This window comes from Balaenoptera borealis (genome assembly GCF_965194805.1).
Source record: "Balaenoptera borealis genome assembly, chromosome: 19".
Lineage (NCBI taxonomy): Eukaryota > Metazoa > Chordata > Mammalia > Artiodactyla > Balaenopteridae > Balaenoptera > Balaenoptera borealis.
The window spans coordinates 48,875,524-48,896,237 of NC_138878.1; the positions used below are offsets into that span (position 1 = coordinate 48,875,524).

Here is a 20,714-nt window from a genome sequence, read left to right on the forward strand (position 1 = left end):
AGACAGCATTCAGAAGGTGCTGGCATCACCTGGCTCTTTAAAGACCCAATAAACTGTAGCTTAATATGACATCATCCCCAGGGCTGCTACTTGCACCGTTGGGCCTCCTCCCGTGGTCCAGGTCAGGGCATTAGGATGGAAGACCCAAACAATCTGAGCAAGCATGATTTTTCGCCTGAGAGTTATCAACAGGGGCTTCTAAAAGCTGCAAAATGTTTCAGTCCAATGAACTTGCCCAGCTGGAGGTTTCCAGGCTCTTAGGCACCCTCAACAAACCAACTAACAAAAAAAAAACCCGTTCATGAGAGCTGTATATTTTTAATATTAGTATCATTTATATACAATTTTATTGAAAATGACATTTTTGTTCCTAAACTATGTTCTGGCTGGGGAGAAGGCAGTGATATTGCATTTGAGGATAAAGTCTTTTACTATCACACATCTCTAGCCTTACACTGAGAGGCAAGGAGGACATGAATTAGGTCCAGAGGACTGAATCTTACAGGAACCCCTCCTGAATGGAGGGGTGTCTGCCTGCCTATGGGGTTGGGGGAAGCTAGGAGACTTCTCTAGATCTTAGTGAAGAAGTTGAGATATTCACTTCATTTCTTTGATTTTACAGGATTTTTACCATTTTTTCTACAGTATCTTTTTTGAAGGCAGAATTGACATCGCACTTATTATATGTTTAGTCTACTGAATGTGAAATAACCCAGTCTTTTCTGATTATCTGAGTCTTTCCAAGGCTTGCTTAAGCAAGAAGAGGGGTTAGTTGGAAGGTTACAGGGCTATTTCCCTGGAGTCCGTGGGCCCCTGGGCAGCAGGAGGGACTGGAATCTGGAAACACAGCCACCTGCTCTCTGAGACCACCTGGTCTTGTCTTGTATTTGTTTCAGCCTCTCTCTACACATCTGTATTCTCTCTCTCTCTGTCTCTTTCTCATCTTACCATCTCACCCTCTTCTCTATTCTCAAGGCCCAATCCAGTCCTCACCTTGCTTGTCCTTACAACCAGGAGCCATAGAGACCTGACTTAGACATCCTGTGTTCCAATTCTGAATTCCCAAGAAAAAGAATTCCCAAGAAAAAGCTCAGCCTATTCTCAGGGTTGACCCTCACTGAGTCAAGGGAGCTGCTCTATCTAATCAACAGTCAAAAGTGGGGAAGATGCAGTCCAGCTTTCCCAACTATCTGAAGGTCATGGAGGGCAGGAACTTGTCTTTCCACTTGGCCTGGCACCCAGTAGAATTGGGTAAAATTGATTGATTGATTGACCTATCATATACTGCACATCAGGCTTGAAAATTCTTACAGTGTGAACGTAGCTTTCAAATTGTCACTTGTCCCATTTAAGAATAAATGTCAGATGATCCAGGCTGAATAGAGTGTTGAATTCATTTATTTTGCTTTCTGTAGAACTTCTGGGTGAAAGGCAGGCTCATAAAACGTGTATGAGCTGGAAAACTTGGGGTACTTGCAAAGATGAATTGTAAAGTATAATTTAACATTACTTATATATAGAATCTGGGCTCTTGGTAGGATATGGTGGGTACCAAGCTGCTGTGGGTTCTGGTGCCTTGGCAATTGCAGGTCTTTTAAGAGACACTATTTCTTCCCTAGCCAAGATATTGAGACAGAGGAAAAAAATGAATGGTCTTTCACAGTCATCAAAAGGGACCACATATTTCCCAACCTGACTACCTCTTCCTTCCCTGACCTTCTGAGCTTTATGGAGAAAGATGGAAAAAGCTAGAGGAGAGAAAGAAGTGGCAGAGAGGAAGAGGGCCTGAGAAGCCTCTGCAAAGAGATGGGTTTGCACACTGACCTTTTGTCCTTGTCCTGGGAGGCTGGGTACATTCAGGTCCCCCTGAATGGGTACATTCAGCCACAGCCCTGGTCCTCTTGGTCCCATCCCCTCATGTCACCCTCATGTCACCCCAACCTGATGTCTCCACTGTGCCCACTGAACCCGAACATTGGTCCAGATAAATGGAACCAGGCCATGGTGGCATCTAAGAGCTGGTTAGATTAATGGTGTGCTTGCTTTCCATTCGGAAATCCCAGAGGAAATATCTGCAGATTTAATTCTCAGTTAAAGGTGGAAGTGTAGGTTTGAATCTTGTATTAGGTTTCATCCCCTTACTGCTCAGCATTTCTTCAGAAAGGTCAACTCTGGGAAAGATTGGAGTGTCGGAATCTTCTCCCTGGTGCTGTATAAAGATTTCTGACCTTTCGGTGCTCTTAATTCCTTCCCTTCCTTCCCTCCTAATACTTCCCCTCCGCCCTTTCTTTTTAAGGGCTCTTATTTATTGAAGTGTAAAGGATGTTGTATTCACACAAGCACATATACACACAAATTCCCCATTTGAAAACACAAATAACTTATCAAATATGGAACATGCTAATACTCCTCAAAACTGTCAAGGTCATCAAAAACCAAGGAAAATCTGAGAAACCTAAGGAGACATGACAACCAAGTGTAATGTGGTATCCTGGATGAGATCCTGTAACAGACAAAGGATTTTAGGGAAAAACTATGAAAATCTGAATAAAGTATGGACTTCAGTTAATGATAGTGTATCAATATTGGTTCATTAATTATAACAAAAGTACCATACTAATTTACAATGTTAATAATAGGGGAAACTGGGTACAGGGTATATGAGAACTCTCTGTATTAGCTTCTCAACTTTTCCGTAAATCTAGAACTTTTAAAATATAGTCTATTTTTAAAACAAAAAAACAAAAATGGTGCATGCTAAAACCACAACTCAGCTGGCCCATCACAAAGCATCACCTTGGCCACTGCGGCTGAACTGGCCAGGTGGGGGTGGGGGCCTGATTAGCTCGTCCTTCTTGGTAACCAGGAGGCAACCGAGCAATGAGCTCATTACACAAATTCATTTCGGGGCTTGCTTGAAAAGCTAGACATTAACCATTGAAGATGACTCCATATGGCTGGTTTCGTTAACCTGTTAAGTTCCAGACAGAAAGCATTGCAAAAACAATGCCTCAAAGGAAGAAAGTCTAGGATGTACCGGAAAGGAGCGGCAGTCACCGCAAGAGGGTGGCTGATTTCCCTGAAAATGAGCGAGGCCGTTGCAAATGCATCAGACAGACAGCTCAGATGGGTTTGGGTGGCCCGAGGCATCTGAACCACCCAACGTGATTTTATGTACTTGGGATATTGAAGAGGGTCGCAAGGGAAGATTCATTTACTTATTGTCTTTGAATATTATATTTGAATACCTTACTGACCACAGGAAATGAATGGGCTTTGTTCTTGATTCCTTCAACCTCTCCCAGACCGAGGCCTTGCCCTGGCTCAGTCAGGCATCACCAGAGAGCCAGGCCGGTCACCTCCTCAGAAGTCCGCTTCTGAACGTTTCCCCTCGGTGTCTTTTCTCTCTCATTGACATTCCAGCCCTTGAAACAAGGTCTTGGCTCCTTTCTCACTTCAGGATTTTGTTTTGGGGGAGCTGGAACACCTGTCCGCTGATCGCCTGCCACTCTGCATCTGGGCCCGGCTGACAGGCTCGTCTGCTTTGACTAATGATGTGATTGATGGACAAAATAAGGAAGAACATACAAAAAAACATTTCTGTCTGGTCTGGTGTGTCAGCAAGCCTTCATCAAGTGGCTGCTGAAGGTATATTTTGCTGCATGCCTCATTACACAGCAATGGCATTCCCAGGCAAAGCTGTTTCTTTTCATGACACAAGACAGCAGGCAGCTTTATGGGCGCTGGGCCCACCGAGCCCGGAGGAAGGAGCAGTACTAAAGAGCGGTCATTTCCAAAAGTGCCTCAAGTTGCTTTTTTGTTGTCATGAATTTAATATGAATCAACACAATATGAAATGGACATGAGGGATTTTAGTGACTAGTGATTTTTTTAAGACTGCTGTCTAAACAGCCATCAAGAAGAAAGGAGAGGGTAGCACCACCACATTTCCTTTCTCCAAACCTGTTGCAAAAAAGAGTCATCTGTCAATTTTATTGCATTAAAAAAGTACACAGAAGCATATAGTCCAAACAAATGTCTTCTTTCAGGCTAAACATGTGGAAAATGCCACAGAGCTGATGCCAGAATCCTCTCACTCAGCAAACCAAGTGTTGGTCACCCCCATTACAGTGGCCTGCTGTGGATGGGGTGACATTTGGGAGAACCACACCTGCTTCACTGTTGCCTCGGTGCATATAATAATCCCCTGAAAATCACTTCTGTCTGGAACATGAGGGAAGCAAAGAACCGCTTCATTCTGCTTACAAGATACCTATTAGCTAGAATCCAGAGCTGGAGGATGCAAAGGAACCATGATTAAAAATAAGAGAGAGAGAGTAGGTAAATTCTTGGCCTGATATTTTTTTCCTTCTCTTTCTTCACTAGAGTACACTTAGAAGCAGGCACATAAGTTGGGTCGCAGAGTTCCTACTTTATTTTTTGCAAAGTATTTTGATTCTCCCTGGCATTAATTATTCTTTCTTTTTTTTCTTTTTCCTGGCAAATTTTCTTTGCCAAGGTATTTTATTACACACGTTCCACTTTTTTTCTTTAACATGTTGGACTGTCTCCAAAGAGAGATGCTTAAAATGAAGTTTCATTTTAAAAACACTTTTTTATTCTTTCCTGCTACCATGATGAGTCTTTAGCGGTGGGTTATTGTGAATAATATGTGATTTTAACGAGTTGTGATTAGACAAAACTCTCTCTTCCTACAATAAATACTAGGTAGTAAATTAGAAAAGGTATATGAGATTTTCATTCCTATTTAAAAAGAGAGAAAGACATAAACGCCAAATCTTGTTATGATAAATGTAGGCGATAATCTTTTAACATGCATTTAATTTACTGTGAGAGTAAGAGGCAGCTCTTCAACTCCTGTGTCCATGTTGACACTGCTTTGCACCAGCCAGTCTGGCACTGGGGACAGTGGCCCCTTTCTAACCAGGGTAATTATAGCCAGGCCCCAAGAGGGTGGAGGCAGGAACACAGGGCAGAAGGATGCAAGCTTAAAAATAAACATGTTACCAAAACCAAACCATCAGATTACTTCCTAGATGGACAGTAATGAGTATAAAAAGGAAATGAAGGAGGAAAGGGTGTTCCGGTTTTTGGCTGAACAAAGGTAAAAGTCGTTGTCAACATCTTTTGTTAATTTCCCACGTCTGTTCGTATTGTTCATTGAATTTTGATATCAAAATATCCCACTCTAAAGCAAAAGGACGATGGAATTCAGCTGACTCAAAAGTAGAAGCAGACTGAAGCATCCATCAACAGCAGAGCAGGGCTAGCTGGGCAGGCCGAATACCTGCCCACGCCCACTGACTTAGCCGCTCGGCATTTAGAAGCAGGTGGCTCTTGTAATGGCAGAGGCCATCTTATCAGGAGCACTTTTTTTAGCGGCTGTGCTCCGCTAGCCTTGGAGCGGTTGGGATTGGAGGAGTTGCTGTCTGCTCTCGCTTCCTGCCCTTTGGGTCTGAGAGCCAACAGCCAGCCCCAGGTTTCCTGTAAACCAGCACCCTCTCTGTCCTCTTGGCCTGGCAGGCTGTTTCACTAGCACCTTCTTGATTTACAGCTTCAAAGCTAAGCAATGAGCTGCTTTAAACTAGACATCCCCTCCCCCAGCTTGGACCAAAAGCAGGCCTCCTCTCCAAAGGAGGGCCTCACAGCCTTGGAACCTTTATTCTTGCCTTGACTTTCTGTTTTAGAACCAGAACCTTTTCAAAACCTCAGGAGCAGACAGCGGGGTGGGGTGTGGGCTCTGTGCTAGGGCCTCTTTGAATGCCAAGGCCGCAATCCATCCGCTTTCCAGTGAGGTCGTTTGTTTCAAAACTAGTGGCTGCGGGAGCCACTGGGGAGCAAGATCATTTAGCAGCAAAAATATTCTTTCTCAGCAAATTGCTTGGAGCCAGGGAAGAACCTTCCAGGTGGGTGGTGCTTAGCACAGAGTGCAAGCAGAGGAAACTCTAACCTCGGGCTGTTTCCTCGCATCTTGCAGGAACCAGCCACCCGTTCACGGGCTGCTCCAGATATTACAACATACATTTTTTCTTTTCCTAAACAAGTTTGTGTATCTTTCTTGATTGATTTTCTTTCACAAAACTCTTAATATTTTTCCAGATGCCTCTACCTTTTGTCCTTTCAACTGCCACTCACTTACGAATGGCTCTTTGGAAAAAATTCAGACTAGAAGCATATGTATTTTCTACTTCAGTCCCTAGTTCCTTTGTACAATTTTAACTTATTTTATCTTCCTGTTATTTTTATTACTTTAATCGAAGTGGTGGTGGCACTAACCAATTTGCAAAGAACCCCTCAAATCTAGTTGGCTCTCCTCTGTAGAATATAAAATATGTTATTTGATGGTATATGATTAAAAAAAGGAACATTAGGATTTATCTGCTTAATTTGTGGGATTGACATGGTAGATGCTTTCATACTGAAAGAAGGCTCATTGGTTATGATTGCATGGTGGAATTTTCTCTTGCATTCCAGAAAGTTTGCCATGTAGGTTAGGCAGCTTTCTGGAGACTCTTTCTGTGCTGCAAGCAAACCATAGGTGTTGTCTTGGCTGCCTGTTGCCTGAAGTGCAGGGCCTGGAGACTCTGAAAACTGCTCCAGGTACTTCACCCACAGCTCCTCTGACGTCCTCTGCCAGGCAGCATGGCCTGAGGGAGAAAAGATCTCCAGTGTGAACCCACAGGAGGAATCTGCAGGGAGAGACTGACATGCCCCCATAGCCATTAAACTGTGGTTTGGGGGCGAGTGGATGCAGAGCAGGTTTTCCAGGACCCGAGGGCCAATTTCAGACACTCCCCGTGCACCACTCACATCCTCTTAGCCTCACTGCCTGATCCTGGCTGCTGCTTCATGGCCAGATTGTTGGGGCTTCTCCCTGTCTTCACACAGCAGTACCTGACAGCACCTCACAGTTGCATTGGCCTCTAACTCCCAGGCCAATTATTCCCTGTTTATTCCGAGTCGTGGAATGCCTTGGGACCCCCTCAGTGCCCGTGTTTGTGCAGCCCAGGAGGATGGGAGACTTAATGTCCTATGGAGCATATCTTTGACCCCTGGGTGGATAATTTCTTCCACTTTTGTTTTCATCCCACCCCTGCATATGGTTTCTCAGATGGCCATCCTACAAGGCTAAGTAATCAGTTGCACTCAGAGATGAGTAGCTAAACAGTGCAGCTCCTGTTGGCTTTACCTCCCTCTTCCCTCAATTCCCTTGGCCCTCACTTCTGCTTCCTGGGTCTGCGTCCTCTAATGAGGGTAGGTAGCACGTGTGCTTTTGCTCCAAGTTATACCTTATGTGGAACCCAGGCTAAGTCATAGGTGTTGTGGGGATGGAAGCCAAGTGGACGCCCAACAGAATCAGGACAATTGGGCTGGGCAATTTCTCGTCAGCTATCTTATTGGAGCATCCGATGACTTCTAGGTGAATGACTATGCCCTGCGCTGCCTTGGGAAGGGCTTGCAGATTTCAGAGAATGGGTCAGGTAATGGGATACAAAAAAACACATTGTTTGTACCCAGGCCAAGATGCTGCAGACCCCAGGGCCGCCTGGATCAAACACATGGCTTTGTCCCAATGGTATGTCAGATGGCGGGTGGGCCAAGTCTGAAGAGGCCACGACCCCCTCCTGCTCTAGTTCTACACATCTGCTTCCCACCTTGGAAGCACCATTCTCATGGCTGCAGTCTTTGAACTCTGATGAGGTGTGTGAAACACCCTATCGACACATCATATCAGGTATCTTTTGAAATGAAAATCTCTTAGATCAGTTTCAACTCATTCCAAATGTCATATGTATCCTCCAGGCTGAACATCCATCTTCCCTCCACCCTTGATATTGTTTGAAATGCAGTGTGGGTCTTTGGGCAGAAAAGCTGACAAAATGGCAAGTTGGGGATTGAGTTGGGGCTTGGTTGCACTGATGCTGTGCTTATCCGGGCACTAATCTTCCTTCTTCCTATTCGGGTTCCCGCTAGCTTCTCCTCTGTTAATCCCAGCCTCCTCTGCAGCGTTGTCCTCATCTCTCCTCTCCTCTCCAAATTATCCTTGTTCTTCCAGGACCGACTCAAGTCCTGCATTCTGCAGCAGACTAAACCGGATTCTTGCATTCCATTCTGATTCCCCCAACACATACAAATGTGAACCACATAGCCTAGCCCTGCCTTGCAGGGTCCTCCAAACTGGTCCATGTGTGTGAATCTCATCTCTCCAATGAGCCTCTTCCTTCTGTGTGCCCCATCCATGTCTAGCTGACTGCCAGACTCTGGAAATTTGGTAAATCCTTAAGGATTAGCTTAGGGGCTTTGGAAAAAGGAAAGAGATATTCTCAATATTTGCTCCTCCTTCTCTACCCCATTTTGAACCCATTCCCTCCCTCTCCATTCCAGCCACACGTTTACTTGTGTGGATTTAAGCAGACCCACCCTGTGACCCTGGGGATGGCAGTATCATAACCATTGCCAGAGGGTTTTGTTACTCACCTGATATTTCTCCAAAGGCACTTGGCATAAAACAAAAACAAATCAAACGTACAAATTGTGTCATATACAAAACAAAATGAACACCATAAAAAGAGAGAAAAATGTAAGCTACAATGAATACTAACTCTAATGTATAAATAATATCAGGACTATTTTCTGATCCTATTTTGAACTGGGAGCTACAGTAAAACGAAGAAAGAAACCTAAAATAATAGCAATTTAAGGCAAAGTGTGTGTTATTAAAAGTTCATGATGTTGAAGAGCCAAACTCCTATTCTAGTACTGAGATTTAATATGTACTTCACACAAAAATAAATCATGTAATATTTTCATGGCGGACATAGAATTTTATGGCTTTTATGACTATCATGGAATTGGGATTCATATTTTATAGACAGCTCTAATAATATCAAGAAATGCTCTGGGAAAAATGGGGGCTTAGAGAAAGATGAGTGATCACTCAGCAGAAGCTGAAATCAAGCGTAATTAATGCCCAAAGGTAAGGCTGTTCCCCATCACATGGGTTGCTGGCAGGGCCCCGGCAGGTGCACCTGGCGTGGTGGGGTCTGTGAAGACGGTAGCTCTGTGAAGGGTGATCTTGGCAAAATAGGACTCCCTCAGTGCTGATGCTGAAATTGTCCATCTCTGGGGCAGGAGGATGAGCAAAGCATTCAAGAATACACCGGGAAGGATATTCTCAGGTTGGATCTCCCTGCTGGGGGCACAAGCTCTGTTTTTGCAGGGAGCAGAGGCAATTTGGCAGGGGTCCCTAGGACTTCCTATCTCACCCACCCATCATCCCAGCAAACTACTGTCCCCCCAGAGCTGGACTTTTTAGAAGTTATAAAAGAGCTGAAAATAATCTAAAGTCGACCAGCAGCTGTAGGCGCTTTGTTGGGCTTTTACAAGGATTACTTAGTTGCATCCTCACAACCACCCATCAGGTGGAGAGCTGGGGGGACTTCTCTGTTTTCCTTACCCGGGCAAAAACTCGCTGAATGCTCTACTGGTTGGTGAGCATAGTGGAGAGCATGTGTCCTTGATGAGCTACAGTTGAAGACATCATGCTAAAATTGTTTTCTCCTCTGAGCCACAGATTACAGAATAGTTTCTACTCCTGGGCAGACTGACACACATGCCGGCCTCCAGGTCTCGCTTATTCCAGCCACAGGTTGACCCCAGCTCGAGGCCCATCTCAGAGTCTCCCCCAGTCGCAGGGTGACCACCAGCCCTCTGTCTCCCTGAGCTCAGCCCCAGGCTGACCCCCTAGCGCAGTCCTGGTACAAGTGCAATGCTGGTCCCAAAACGACAAGCAGAGACCCATTGGAGGGCTCTCTGTCACCTGTGCCACTACCACCCAGGTCCATCCACAAGGACGTCATCTCTCAGCCATTCTCAGGAAACGTGCCTCTCCAAGCCCTCAGATACACGCAGCTCCTTCATGCACACCGTGTGCTGAGCTTGTCCTCCATCCCCGCCTTGGGTTCCAGACCCAACTCTGGGACTGTGACCTTGGGCAGTCCCCTTCACGGGCCCGCTATCTCACCTGTGAGAGGGGATGAGTGAGCTTCCTACCTGCCGGCCTTATCTTCCTCTGAGGCATTGTTGCGAGTACCTGGAGTTAGCAGGAGTGAAAGCTCTTTGTAAATTGTAATGTACTTCAGGTGGGGAAAGTGCAAACATACCTGTGCGATCCTTCTCCCTGGGAACCGAGGCAGGCATGAGCAAGGCACAGGGGCAAAGAGGAAGTCTGCCTTGGGGGCTGTCACCTGCTCTTTCAGCCTCCCCACACCTTTTACATGTGACTTCTGTGCCCTCTCAGAACTGATATGCAACAGGGAATAGTATTTTGCAGCTATATTTCTGCTCTGCTCTCAGAAATATGGGACGCCTGCCTAGGACAGCATCTGTAGAGGCTCACAGAGGAGGGAGCCTGGACTCTGAAGTGCTGAGGGCCAAAGAGTCCGCTTCCCCAGGCTGGGCCCTGGCTTGTCTTCCATGTGGCCCTCTTGTGAGGTCTGACCTCTCTATAACCTGAACGAGCAAGCTGTGATGAATGGGAAGCCACAGTCTCAGCAGAGGCACTGTTCCCGAAGGAGAGCCATGGCCCAGGCCCCTGAACCTGTGGATCCCACGTCCTTGTGAATCAGGTCCCAGGAGGGATGTGGTCCTGGCTTGGGGCTAAGGCTCAGGGGCACTGCCACCACCCAGAGGGCACCCTTCTGGAAGCTGTGGCCCCAGGCCTCTGCCTTACTCGAATCCTGCCTCTTTTTAAATGGAGGAACACATTTCCAGTGCTGCCTGGGAGGTGAAGCTCTTTAGGATGCTTAAAAACCTCTCTTTAAAGGTTTATGGTCATTCACATTCTTATTAAATTGCTTTGATAAAATATTCAGCCACAGCCCCCTCCATTTGACTCTGAACTTGGTAAGGTATAATTTGCAATTGATTATTGCTCAAACATTCCTGGCACCACATTACGATGTGCTCATACATCTCACCCTCTCTCCGCCAATTTGGGGCGGAGGAAAAATGGTTTCTTTGACCTTTGACCTGTTTGAGGTGGGACATTAGGTCATCAGGGCCATCGAGAATCAAACACCCCCATCTACCGCCAACAGAGACAGGAATGGATGCGTGCAGCTCTGAACTGAGCTTGTAATTTTTTTTTTTTTTCCTCTTGGTAAGATACAGGTATTTTTCAGAGTTGGAAAATGTCTTGAATAAATGAGCTTCGTATATATATGTTTTTAATGTGATTTGCCTGTATTTATTTGGGTGATCACAATTTATGCCAAGTGAAAAGGTTAAGAGTCCTGGAAACCGAATTATTCCATTTATTTGCAGACATGATGCAGTGCAGGACAACAGAAGGGTGCATCCTCATCTTGCCCGGCCCCTGACCTCACCCCTGACCTGGACGTGGGCATCACAGCTCTGAGCTACCTCCCCCAGGCTGGGGCGACCACCCTCGGGAGATGGTTTAGGAGTCTGGCAAGTTGCTAGGGTACGTGGGGGTATCCCTTGTAATTACTTTAAAAAGCATTTACTGAGTGTCTTCCATGCACCCTCTCCTGTTCCCAGGTTCCCAGAGGCCATTCTCCCAGGCCTGAGCTTTTGAGATCTTGCCTAAAAAGGAGCGGCACCCTTAGCCTCAATCCTTCATCACCTGAGTCTGCAAACTTGTCTTCTCATGGTGATTTCCTCACACCTAGTTAACAGCCCGGGGTGAAAGCAGGCAGGGACGGGCTCCCACTCCATGCCTTGCTGGGAGTTGTCATGACTCGCTGGAGTGAGGCCTCTGGCCCCGGTTGGGGGGCTGGGACCCAGGTCTCCGAGGCCCTTGCGTCACACTCTCCACTCCCTCTCCCCTTACTCTGGCAGGTCCATTTCCTTGGTGGCCTCTGGCAGAGACTGAGCCGCCTTACAACTCCAAGGAAAGGCTCTCCTAGTGAAGGGCCAGCCTGGGGAGGATTCTGAGGAGGGGGCTCCCTGTGACCCCCCATCTGCTCTCTATCCCGCACACGTGGCCTGTCTCGTGGGCCCGACTGTCCCGGGCCATGGCCTCTTGGCTGGCTTCCCCATCACTTTCACATTACCCCAGAGTAATTGGATATTGGCAACCAATTACTGAATTTTTCACGTCAGCTTCATCGGTGACTCTTAGACAACCAACCGCGCCAGAGTCTCTTTCGATGAAGAGAGGAATGATAATAATTCTCATTAATGTTCTCCGAGACATGGAAAGCCGAGGCACGTGGCCTGTGGAGGATGGGGAGGAAGGAGAGGAGGCAGCCCTGGCCCTTGGTGCAGGGGATGAGCCTCCCCTCCACCTGCTCACATCCTGACCCCAAAGCTGTGTCCCTCTCTGCCCCTCCAGGTGTGCTCATGCATCTGTCTCTTCATTAGGAAAGAGGGTTGTCCTGCCTCTGGGTAGAGGAACTGGGAAAACCTTCCTGAGGTGAATGGGGACATGCAGACCTCATGGAAGAGGATCTCCGTGGTTGTAGAGGATGTGGATGGAAGGGAGAGGCATGCTGAGGAGGTAGAGGGCGCTGACCCCACTGGCCTGACAGTATGATGCCCAGGCTTGCCACGGACATCACTAGCAGACACTCCCTCTGCACGCTGACGGCTTCCTGTGTCGCCGGTGGAGGGCATTCTCTGTCCAAGGGAGCACAGTGACCCAGGCCCAGGGCAGGCCAAATGTGCAGGGCTGTAGAACAGCCTACAAATAAAGGACAGGGCTTAGTGGATAAATACCACAGGGCCTCGTCCCCCAGTGGGACAATCTCAATGCACACCTCTTAGAGCATGCCTGGTGGGATTGGCTCTGTGTCCACAGAGGAAAGCTTCCCCAGAACTCACACTTTGTTGGATTTCTTCTCTTCCCTGGCTCTGTTCCCTACATCTCTACCCCCTGGGATCACCTCCCAAATCAACACCTTGCCCCATTTCCTTGTCTCAGGATTTATTTTTGTAGAAACTGAAAGGATGGTAGCTGGTGTTTGCAGATGGGACAGTTCTGACCGGGTAGCAGAGAGCACCAGCATCCTGCACTTCCAGGTGCCACATGCTGGTCGGTACCCTGAGTGACCTTCCCACCTTCCCACCCTCTGTTCTGCTCTGCCCCAGCCCTCAGCCAATGTGTGCTCTGTGTGGTGGGCAATCTGATTTATCTGGAATGTCTGGGCTGAGGAAGGAGATGAGGACTTCTCGCTGGGAGGGATTTTCAGCTCATTTCACAGATAAAATCAATCAGATCTAAACTGCACTCACTGTGGCCGTGAGAGGGAAACCCAAACAGCAGGGGCCAACGGAAGGCTTTTCCCTCCCTTCCCATCCGGCTCCACCTCGGCCTGAGAGCAGCGGGGGCCACGGGCCCTCGGGCTGTGGAAGCTGCAGAGGCCCGGCTCCTCTCGGAATAACTGGCACAGGCCTGACTCAGAAGTTCAGCTGGAGGATGGGCTGCAGCTAGTGGAGAAGGAAGAGTCCCCCAAATGCACTTCCTTTGTCTTCTGGATGGTGTTGGCAGAGGTGAGGGGTGGTGCAGGCACAATTATACCAGTTATAAATTTACCTGTTCCTTTTGTTTTCCTCGGTGATACTGAATGGAAGAAATGGGAAGCAGAAGGTGGATGGCTGAATGGCAGTGCCTGGATCCGGCTCTCCTGGGCTGTCTAAGGCTTCTGGCCATTGGGTGGTGCCATTTTCTCTGTGTCTCAAACTGTCCACATTGAGGAAAATGGTCTAGACATCAGACCTTTCTAGGCTGACTTGGGGTCAATCCTGCCACCCAGGAACTGGGACCTGTGTTGACACTGCATCTCCCAGCCTGAAATCTACTGGTACTATCCACCTCTGGCATTCACACATCTGGAACATGGCCTTCCTCAGCCTGCAACGGCTCTGTAAAGCTGGACACAGCTAAAACTCAGACCAAGAAGTTCTGAAGAAGTCTGAGGGAACAGGTACCTGATTTCCATTTCTGGCTTGAGGATGGTGGCCTTGGTCTCATCCCATTTTCCCAGCTCCCGGCAGGTAAGAGGGAGACCACATCTTCCTTATGATCAGCCATTCTTTACAGTCTCTTTACAGACCCAGATAGGGTATGTTGAAAAGGCCTCTGTCTCCTACAAGTGTCTCCTGTTCTCATCCAAGGAAGCAACCGTGCTTGGTGAATTGCAGAGGTACCAGTGTTGTGCCCTTGTGGGCATCAGGCCAGCTCCTGCAGGGAGTGAGATGAAGTTGCCTACTCAGCATCCATACCCCTTCTTCTGGCATCAGTACCTCCTTTACTCTAGAAACCACTCCTTCACCTTTCAGTTCATGTGGTTCAACTGGACTAGATGATGGTCACATGACCTAAGCCAAGCCAATCAGTACATCTAAGTCCTTTTAGGGAGAAACACTTGAAAGAGAGAAGTCATCTCTCCTCCAGTTACTGAAAAGAGTGGATGTAAGCCTGGAACTTCTGGCAGCCATCTTGGCACCATGAGGAAAAGGCCTACCTGAGAATGGAGCCAATGCAGAGGGAAACAGAGGGAGAGATGGAGACAGACAGAGTCGGATGACATTATTTGGGTTACCTTGAGCCAGGAGCTGCCTGTGGGGAGTGGTGGGTTGAGAAAGTCATGGAGAAACTAGAATGTTTGGCTAAGGACCTGTGACCACTGGAGAGTGTTTCCAGAAGTGTGATGTCAGAGTTGGCCTTGGGAAGATTAATCTGGCCTGGGGAGAAGAAGGTACTGGGGCACGTACTTGGGGTCCTGAATGCAAATAAGACAAACCAGAGCCAAATATGGTGCTCAGTATCAGGAAAGGAAGTGGTGTGGTGGGAGACCCTGGGACTAGGGTCAACCTTGCTCTTGACCAGCAGCAGACGGCTTCCTCCACACAGGGTTGGGGGACATGCCTTTGGTGTTTCCAGGCCCATTCTCTTGTTTTGAACAAGAGAGAAGAGGATTCTTCCCCCTGTTCCAGTTTGAAACCATTCTGGAGGGAATGTTGCCTGGCTTATCTTAGGTCTTGTGCCTACTCTGAACAATTACTTAGACCAGGATGGAGAATCGATAATTAGCTCAGCTTGAATCAAGTGGTTCTTTTCAGTCAAGACAGAGTGACTGGGGAGGGAGAGGGAGGCCTTACCAGAGTAAAAAGCCACACTCCCTAGAGTGGCAAATGTCCCAGGGCTGGCCTCTGAGGAGATTCTTGTGGGCTGTGAATCCCAGGTGATCTGCTTCATACAGCTGGGCGTCCTCTAGGAGAGAGCAATTGGGTCTGAGTGACACTTGTGGGAGGAGGGCTGGAGAGATGTGGAGGGATGTGGGAGGGGCAGGGAAAGTGCCAACATGGGTGAGTGCTGAGCCAGTGGAACCACGGTTCATTACCTACCTGCCCACACAGGCCATTCAACAGCTTATGGTTGAAGGTGGGCCTCCACGCCCACTGCAGACCCTCCCCAGGTGACTTGCGCGAAGCTGGAGGATGCTACAGCTTCTGCCCTATGCCCGTGAGTGTTTAGATCTGCTCTAACAATTTTAGGAAGGGAATGGCACACTCTTATTAGATGGTTCAATATTTTATAACATGGCCTGGATATTTAACTGACAAAAAGCATTGAGGGGAAATGAAATTTAATGGGCCACCTCTTCATCCCATATAAGGCTAATCTCCATTAAAAAATGAAACAGTTTTAAAAAGTAGGAACCCCAGAGGAAATGTGCCCATGCCTTGGGTCTTAGGGCTAAAACCCTTACAACGCACCAGCTAGAGTTCTACCCTCCATGTGAGGTAACAGCAATTAGGTTGGCGCCCCCAGCGCGGGCCCCGGCAGCCTGGCTGACAGACAAGTCAGATTAATACATCACCAGGTATGAAAGCGCAGTTAGAATTTGACTGAGGTACTTCCAGCCTGAGAAAGGGAACGATTTATCAATGCAAACTTAATAACATCTATTTGAATCTAACTAAAAATCAATATTTCATTACCAAATTGTTAGTGAGAATGAAGAAAAATTGCGGAAGTCGGGCAGTTTGGTGCTAGGGAAGCGTCAGGAGTTCAATGTGAAGACGGGATGATTCATGAGGCCGCACTGGAGTAAGGGTGGAGGAGGACGAGTGCAGAAAACTTGGAGGGGCCCCCTCTCTCATGACCTTGGCCGTGAGGGGGGGAAACACAAGAAAATGAGAGTGACTGTCAGTTCCCTTCAGGGATGGAGCCCTCCATAAATCACAGGGAGCCAGCCCAGGGTGAGCAGAGGAGCAGGTGGAGGGGCTGGCGATTTAACTCTTAGCACCCTGACGTCTGAGCTGTGCTTCCCAGGATGGGGATGGGTAATGAATGGATAAGATCCGGGGTGGGGGCCACCTAGCGGTTATATGTGCAAATGCAGAGGGGTAGGTGGACAGTGAAAGGTTATCGTCCGCTGGGTACAGCTAATCCCAGGACCAGCCCACTTTCCACTCCCGTCCGAAAATGGGAAATGACAGCTTGTGTCTGGTCCAACACTAACATGAATCAGTTGGTTGGAGGTCTGCTCTCTAGGTGAGGTTCGGGGGAAGATTTTCAGTCTGAACATACAGACCAGAAAATGCTTTGTAGTGCCGTGACTTGAGTGGAGTCTCAATATGAATAAAATCCTTGAATTTGTTTCAAAATCTGAGCTAGAAATGAAACCTGAGGGTTTGTCTTTGCCCTTATTCTTCATCCCGTTCCTCTCTGTGTTTGGTTTCCTTGTGCTGGCCAAATGTGGCTAGCAAGACATTTAAAAAATATGCATTCATCCTTTAGCAAGAAATAAAGAAGAATCACATAAGATGTGACTCATACGTATAATCCCATAAATTAAAATCGAGCCTCTGCTCACTTCATCCACTGAGGAGTTGGGCATGGGGACCCCGCAGCACCTGGCATGGGGATCACGGTCCTCCCCAGACCTGCGCTAGCATTTTGGAATCATGGGAAAGGAGATGTATTTGACATTAATGCCCTAAGTTTCAGGCCCTAATTTCAATATGATTCACTTTATATTTTATTTTTTATTTTATCTTTTTGGCAGTTTCTCTTTTTTTTATTTTTAATTTTTATTTTTGATTTTTAAAATTAATTAATTAATTAATTAATTTATGGCTGTGTTGGGTCTTTGTTTCTGTGCGAGGGCTTTCTCTAGTTGCGGCAAGCGGGGGCCACTCTTCATCGCGGTGCGCGGGCCTCTCACTATCGCGGCCTCTCTTGTTGTGGAGCACAGGCTCCAGACGCGCAGGCTCAGCAGTTGTGGCTCACGGGCCCAGTTGCTCCACAGCATGTGGGATCTTCCCGGACCAGGGCTCGAACCCATGTCCCCTGCATTGGCAGGCAGATTCTCAACCACTGCGCCACCAGGGAAGCCCAATCATTCACTCTAAAAAGTAAGGATTAGCCTCTTACTCCCCAAAGAAAATGTAATATATTTTGACAGAAGATGGGAATATGCTTGTTTTACTCAAGACTTTTTCTAGAGCAGAGCTAGTCTGATTGGGAACCAAGGATTTGAAGATGTGGATTGGGAATAAAGTAAGCTAGCATTGTCTTGGAAGTATGATAGGCAAGGGCAGAAAAGTCTTCACACCGGTACTTTATGGGACTAAAATGTACCATCCCCACCCCAAACTCCTGGGGGCATATATAGCCATATATACAGGCACGCGGTGCTCATCAACACTGGGGAGCACTGCTGTTATGCCAGGCACACCACTGAGCTCTTCGGTGAATTTCCTCATTTACAACCCTGTGAAGTAGGTACTCTCACTGTTATCTCCATTGTACACAAAGGAACCAGGGCTAAGGATGCCTAGTGACCTGCCCCAGCTCAGACAGGAAGTGGCAGAGCAGGATTCAAACCCAAGTTCACATTCTGAGCACATCACCCTAACATCCCCACATGCAAGGTTGCTGTGAGGTCCAGATAAGGTGGTTTTGGGTGTGATAACATCTTTGTTGCATCTGGGTCTCTTCAATAGGATGCTCTCTTGTCCTGAGTCAGCATCACATTGCAACATGAGCCAGCAGCCCATGTGGTGCCATGGTCCTCACTGATGTTGAGTGTCTGTGCTCATTTATTTCACCATTTGCAGTGGAGCCAGCCCAAAGGTTGTTGTTGAAAACCTCAGGACCCTGTTTGTATACAACCTCTTTGTGACAAGGACGGGAGTCCAAAAGAGAGTTGAAAAACTGTAGTCTTGGCAAAGCTACCCCTGGGTACATCTTGACAATGGAATGGTCTGCCCTCCTCTGAGGCATGAGCAAACCCTCAATTTAGGGTGAGTGCCCAAGGGCATTCTGAAGAAATCAACATCTACCACCTTCTTCCCAGGATTCATAAGCTGGGAGGCGTTCCCATGGCAGGATTTAGGGCAGATATCTCAGGTGTTGGCAGGAATAGTCATGGTGCCCACCAGAGCTCGAAAATATGAGCTGGAGTTGACTCCAGTAACCAAGAGGCGTAAGTACCTACCAGAATATTGTCTCTAAAAGTCCTTTGCAAAATTGTGGGGTCCTGATGCATTTTTAAAGATGGCAGAAGTTGCCTGACTGGGAATGCCAGTGGGGCCCCTGCAGGGAGCCACTTACATTCACCCTTACGGGACCATCTGTGGGGAGTCTGTGGGGAAGTATGTTCATTGCCCCAGTGTCAGGGCATGGAGTCCAAGCACGTATACTATAGGTATAACCATAGCTGAAAATTGGCTTTTATAGAACTCCCATTTGCACTGGAAACCGTGACTTGCTGGCTATAAAAATGAAGTGGAAAAAAGCAAAATACCTGTTAAGCGTCATCAAACAGATTCACCTCAAGTCATCTCATGTGCACAGTGGGCCACACTAAGGACACTGAACAGAGAGGGTACGTGGGGGTGGGGTGGGGTCGATACCACACACTAGCACAGCTTGGAATCAGCGGCTGCAACACATCAACTCCTGTCTGAGCATACTGAAGTGTCTTGGTGAAACTTGACCTTGCCCAGGCTTATCAGCACCTGTTTGTCAGTGATACTCTAACTGTACTCATCACTCACCAAGGGCCATTTTGAGTTAAGTGCCTTCAGTTGGGAATTTTTATGGTCCCTTGATTTTTCCAAGGCTTCACAAAAAGTTTCAGAGAGTCCTAAATTCCAGTGAAATCCTGGCTTAGAATTTACTAGATAAGTTTACAGAAATGCTTGGGAAAGTTTGGCTGTGTTGGGTATCACTGAAAAAAGGATCACTTGAACTTGGAACATTGATGTAGTGTCCATAGGCTGCTCTATCCACGTGGAAGAAGGTAGGTTTCTCATGGTTCATTTATAAGTTGTGAAATATTGCAAGAAATAAAAGTATATGAGGTGATAGATGCAAAGTACTCACCGCAGTTCCAGGCACAGAGTAAGCAATTGATACACAATAGTAATAATAATTGGTTTATTATTTCTATCACTACCACCTCTAGACTTGTTTCAACTATCCTCATCTAAATATGCAACCAACAAGGCTGAGCCTTGTATATACTTCATGATTTGTAACTTTTCATTCTAGATGGCTTTCTTGGTACTTAAGAATGAGAATGACGCCAAGAAGACGTACTCTACAGCTGTAAAAAAGGTTCAGGTGTATCTCCATATACTGTGATGGATGAGCTCCATGATTTATAGTTTTGTAAAACAAAGCAAGAGAGAGAAAAAAATGCATATGGTATGCTATATTTAAGAGGAGGGGGATACTAATATAGATTGTATATTAAATAAGTGAAGTTATAAGCCATAGGTATAGTTATAAGAGGAGGGAAGAAAAAGGGTGGAAGGGAAAGAGATAGAAGCTAGACTTGTCTGAAAAATTGATTTTGGAACCAGATAAATATTTTACATAATTATCAGACACAACTTACTCAAAATAAAAAAGCAGTTCCTAAAAACCAAGAGCAAAATGAAACAGATGAAACTGAATGTGTGTCGAGTTGGTTATGTAATCTGCAGAGAAAATTTACTTTAGTTGAATTTAAAATAGAGTTCTTCGTGGTTTGTATCTTCAGGAAACACACACAAACCCAGAAAACATGCTTTTCAATATTATACTGTTGGTAATAACATTGGTATTGTTATTTTGAAACTCACTCTCTCTCTCACACAGACATGTATATATTAGGAAAAAGCAGTGAAGTGATTATATTAATGCAATTAGAATGTTATTATCATAAGAAAAGAGATACAAATATAAAATCAAAATTAAAACCTAAATTGAAATTGAAAATGTCAGTTTGAATTTGTAATGTATTTTCTCTGGGGGAACGAGAATTATTTCCTATCTGTTCACTGAAAAGCCCTGAATACAATGATCAGCTCAGTAGTACTGAGAGTCCCTACCACCAGACTGTGGTCTCTAAATACCATTTTCCACCAAAATGGCTGATTCAAGATTGTTTGTACAAGGCAAGAACTGTATAAGACAGACTTAGAACATCTTGTCATATAAGAAAGCAAGAAAACTGTCAAGGATGACTGGGGTCATGTGAAAGAACATAGGAGCCAGTTTGAGGCTTTTACTGGCCAGAAATGTGACAAATTCTGATGACCAGAGAGTGTTGATAGGAATACTAACTGAAGTGGATTGTTCATTGTGATACTTAAAAAAATCAGATTGGTCACCTTTGGAGGCCTGAAAATACACTCATTCTGAAAATTGTCAAATAGAGAGAAAGAAT

At 46.5% G+C, this 20,714-nt stretch overlaps 1 long non-coding RNA gene across 1 annotated transcript in view; it reads left to right on the top strand.

Moving 5' to 3' along the window:
- Positions 1–20,714, top strand: part of LOC309617321 — a 465,615-nt gene that overhangs the window by 426,516 nt on the left and 18,385 nt on the right. The window contains exon 2 of the long non-coding RNA XR_014237941.1: positions 307–14,040. This is a non-coding gene — a long non-coding RNA (uncharacterized lncRNA). The remainder of the gene's footprint in view (positions 1–306; positions 14,041–20,714) is intronic.